At 36.4% G+C, this 4,674-nt stretch overlaps 1 pseudogene; it reads right to left on the bottom strand.

Moving 5' to 3' along the window:
• Nucleotides 1–1,408: 1,408 nt before the first annotated feature.
• Nucleotides 1,409–2,981, bottom strand: LOC116556542 (annotated as a pseudogene).
• Between the last annotated feature and the right edge of the window lie 1,693 nt (nucleotides 2,982–4,674).

Raw genomic sequence — 4,674 nt, 5'->3', positions numbered from 1 at the left:
TTGTTTCTGTTTCAAACATATTGTTCTCCAAATTTTTTTTAAATTCTGATTTCCATGTAGGATTGTTCAGATTTAAATAAAGCCTGTAAAGCAGAAATTGTGAACAACCCCGGGTACTACAGTTAAATATTACAATGGTAGATAAAATAAGTCTGAGATAAATTCATGTATTTAATTCTTATCTATTTTGCCCATACAGATATGCTGATGTTTCATTCACTTGGATTCACCAACTTAAAATTTGTAACCATAATGGAGAATCTTTTTTCTGTGCTTGAAAAAAGTTTACTGAGCAAATTAATAGTATAAATATGATTTCAAGGATAACTAAGAGAATATTCATTTATATGTACCATTAATCAATATGCCCCCTTCCCTACCCCATGTGCCCTTTGACTAATTATCTACAACTCATCCTTCAGGTCACAGCTCAAGTATCATGTTCTCATACCTGGTTTCTGACAACAGATAAAATCCTTACTAGATGCTCTTACTGTACCATGTACGACCTGTTTGTAGTATTTACCACTGTGTCCATTTTATATTGATTTTTGTGATTATAACTAACATAATTTTCCTCTACTAAACTCTATAGGACATGAACTGTGGGTCATGTATATTGTACTTAGTTTTGCTTTTCTAATGATAAGTAGTTCAGTACTTGCTGAATAACTGAATAAGTTAAAAGTACATATTACATATAAAAAGTTGATATGTGAATTATGGATCAATTTCATCAATTTGTTAAAGAATATTCTACCAAGTATTCTTTTCCTGAATAAACTTTTACCCTTATAACAGTTACCATATCTTTGTGACAACATTAAGGGAGCATTAATTTTACTATGTTAGATAGTTTTCTATTTCAAATAGACTTGGCTGAATTATTTTTATTAGCTCAACTAAAAACTACAAGATTCTAATAAGAGGCTTTATTACTTACTAAAGGCATTGTGAGTTATTATTAAAATAAATACAATTGACACAAAATGTAAGTTTTGTGAAATAATTCTCTGTAAGGATTTTACATTTTTACTTTGTGATATATGAACAAAATGGCCCATATGATACTGAAAAATCCCTTTAAAATAATGAACTATAATTTGAAAAATAAAATTTTATCAATATAACACATATTTAAACTAATATTTTAAAATTTAAAATTTATAAAAAGCCTACATTTGCAAAAGCTATAGTAATTATTCACAAGTAGAGACATTAAAATTCATTCCATAATCATCATTATTTGAGCCAGAGAAAGACTATTGCGAATTGGAATATCTAAATTCAAAATTTAGGACATGCAGGTGTGATTATAATATCTTTCTCTTCTCTTTCAATTTGAGTTTACATATTTAGATAAACATAACATAGTATTATTTTTTTTTAAAGTTTCCTGGCCAGAGGAAGAACTTCATTTCAGGAGTCCAACATGATGCAAAGATTAACACATTTTTCCAGTCTTGAGATGCTGCTGCTCCCTGAATGGAACTTTCCCTGTCATGCTAATATTTCCTACAGTTTCTTTTTGAGGAAAATAAATGCTAAATGCTGTCAATTTTCAGACTGTCCCACACTGAAACCTACATGAAGACATTCAGGAACATAACATGAGTAAAGATTAGAGAAATTGTAAGAAAAAAAATTTGAAGGATAAGATGATGGTAACTTATAATTTGATAGCTGCTCTAAGCTTGGCTGAGCGCCCTCTGGGGTTATCTTGTACATCCTGATCTTGTGGACTAAGCACCTTCTTGTGTATCAATTCCCACATTAAAGGAGCTCTTCTCATAGAGACTTCTTCCATGTTTTCATGATCTGAACCCAATTGCAATGTTTTCATCATTCGCTGTCTAACACTTAGGTTAAACCTTTCTGTCATGCTTATTCCAAGCGAAAACCTTTTGACAATGCGATCCTCTAGTGAATGGAAGGAGAGGACAACAAGACAACCACCAGGTGTCAGAAACTTCTGAGCTGTCTTTAGTCCTGTGTAGAGTTCATTGAGCTCATTGTTCACAAATATGCAAAGAGCCTGGAAAGTCTTGGTGACAGCATGGGTAGATCGCTGTAGCATATCATTTTGTGCATAGATAGCAGAGGGAGGAAATGCACCTGTGACTATGCTGGCAAGCTGCTGGGTTCTGGTGATGGGGTAGATGCTACATAACAATTGTTGAAGCAATTTTCTTGGTGTGCTTCTCCTTCCCATATGTTCTTAGGGTAGATGCAAGTGCCTGTTGATCTAAAGCATTCACAACATTAACTGCAGGGGTATGTCAGGTTACCTGCCACCATCCATCCTCATGTCCAAGGGGCCATCTTTCCAAAGGGAAAAAACTCTTTTGGGAGTATCAGGTTGCATGGAGGAACACCCAGGATCCATAAGAACTCCATCTGAAGTCCCTGGCTGCACTTCAGCTTTCATTAATAAGGCTCTGCCTGGCTGAACTGGCCCAGCATAACTCAGATTTGTTTCGTATACAACTCTGAAAGATGTTCAGCTAATGCATAAGCTGTTGGGTCCCTGTCTAAGGCATACAGAACAATATCTAACTGCTGTAGAGTGGCTTTTGTATACCTTCCCTAACCAAATGTCATATCTAGAAAAATCTGTCATTTTGTGGTGACAAACAATGAACAGCTTCATCCAGCATTTCGGGAATGTGTAATTTAGCCACAGTTTCAAAATCTCTATCTTGAGATCTGTGTAACTCCTGAGCTTGAGTTTGATCTGTTTGCCCCTAGGTTTCATATTCTTTATATTTTTCTGCTGTAGCATGCATTCCTTTTGGCCAGACACCTAAATTACGAATGCCAGATTCCAACCAACATGAAAGACATTCTTTATATATTCTACAAAAATATGGATACTGAAGCATATTTGTTGACTGTAGGTCAACAGATCTAAGGCACAAAGACTTCTCAGTTGGCCTCTAACTTGAGCTAGTGACTACCACTACAGTGCCGGAGAACCTGAACTTGCCCACTTAAAAATTTGTTTTGTCTGATAAGAATAGCTACCCCTGTTCACTTTTCATTAAATGCCTTTTTCCACCCCTTTAAGTTTATGTGAGTCCTTAAGTGTTAGATGAGTCTCCTAAAGGCAGCAGAGAGTTGATTGGTGAGTTGTTATCCATTCTGTATTTCTGTATCTTTTTAGGCCATTCACATTCAATGTTAGTATTGAAATGTGAGGTAGCATTGCTTTCATCGTGTTCTCTGTTGCCTGTGTACTTTGGTTTTTGGTTTGTTTTTTGTTTTTGCTTTTGTATTTGTTTTATAGGTCCTGTGTGATTTATGCTTTAAAGAGGTTCTGTCTTGATGTATTTCCAGGATTTGTTTCAAGATCCTGAACTCCTTTTAGCAGTTCTTATAGTGGTGGTTTGGTAAAGGTGAATTCTCTCAGTATTTGTTTCTCTGAGAACAACTGTATCTGTCCTTCATATATGTTGCTTAGTTTTGCTGGATACAGAGTTTTTGGCTGATACTTGTTTTGTTTTAGGAAGCTGAAGATAGATCCCCAATCCCTTCTTGCCTGTAGGGTTTCTGCTGAGAAATCAGCTGTTAATCTGATAGGATTTCCTTTACAGGTTACCTGGTGCTTCTGTCTCAGTTCTTTCCTTCGTCTTAACTTTGGATAACCTGATGACAATGTGCCTAGGCTAAGATCTTTTTGTAATGAACTTCCCAGGTCTTCTTTATGCTTCTTGTATTTTGATGTCTAGGGCTCTCGCAAGGCCAGGGAAGTTTTCCTCGATTATTACCCCAAATATGTTTTCCAGCTTTTAGAATTCTCTTCTTTCTCAGGTACACTAATTATTCTTAGGTTTGGTTAACATAATCCAAGACATCTTGGAGGCTTTGTTCATATTTTCTTATTCTTTTCTTCTTTATCTTTGTTGGATTGTGCTAATTTGAAGATCTTGTCTTCGAGCTCTGAATTTCTTTCTTCTGCTTGTTCAATTCTATTGTCGAGACTCTCTAGAACATTTCACATTTCTAAAGGTGTATCAAAAGTTTCCTGAATTTCTTTATTGTTTTTTCCTTAAGCTATCTATTTCCATGAATATTTCTCCCTTCACTTCTTGTATCACTTTTTGGATTTCCTTGCTTTGGACTTCACCTGTCTCTGGTGAACTAACCTAGTGAATTTTTTTTCAGGTAAATCAGGGATTTCTTCTTGGTGTGGATCCATTGCTAATGAACTAGTGTGATTTTTAGGGGGTGTTGAAGAGCCTTGTTTTATCATATTACCAGTGTTGGTTTTCTGGTTCCTTCTCATTTGGGTAGGTTCTGTCAGAGAGAAGGTCTAGGCTAAAGGCTGTTGTTCAGATACTTTTGTCCCACAGGGTGTTCCCTTGATGTAGTACTCTCTCTTTTCCTATAAATGTGGCATCCTATGAACCAAACTGCAGTGATTGTTGTCTCTCTTCTGGGTCTAGCCACCCAGCAAGCCTACCTGGCTCTAGGCTAGTACTGGGGGTTATCCACACCCAGTCCTGTGATGTAAACTATCTCTGGGTCTCTCAGATGCGGATACCAGTGCCTGTTATGGTGGAGGTGGCAGAGGGTACAATGGACTCTGTGAGGGTCCTTAGCTTTGGTAGTTTAATGCTCTATTTTTGTGCTGATTGGCCTCCTGCCAGGAGGTGGCACTTTCCAGGAAGCATC

This window comes from Sapajus apella, unplaced genomic scaffold (genome assembly GCF_009761245.1).
Source record: "Sapajus apella isolate SASKATOON/1434 unplaced genomic scaffold, GSC_monkey_1.0 scaffold17, whole genome shotgun sequence".
NCBI lineage: Eukaryota > Metazoa > Chordata > Mammalia > Primates > Cebidae > Sapajus > Sapajus apella.
Note: the sequence above shows the minus strand (reverse complement) of the source record. Positions and strands in the feature narration are given on the sequence as shown.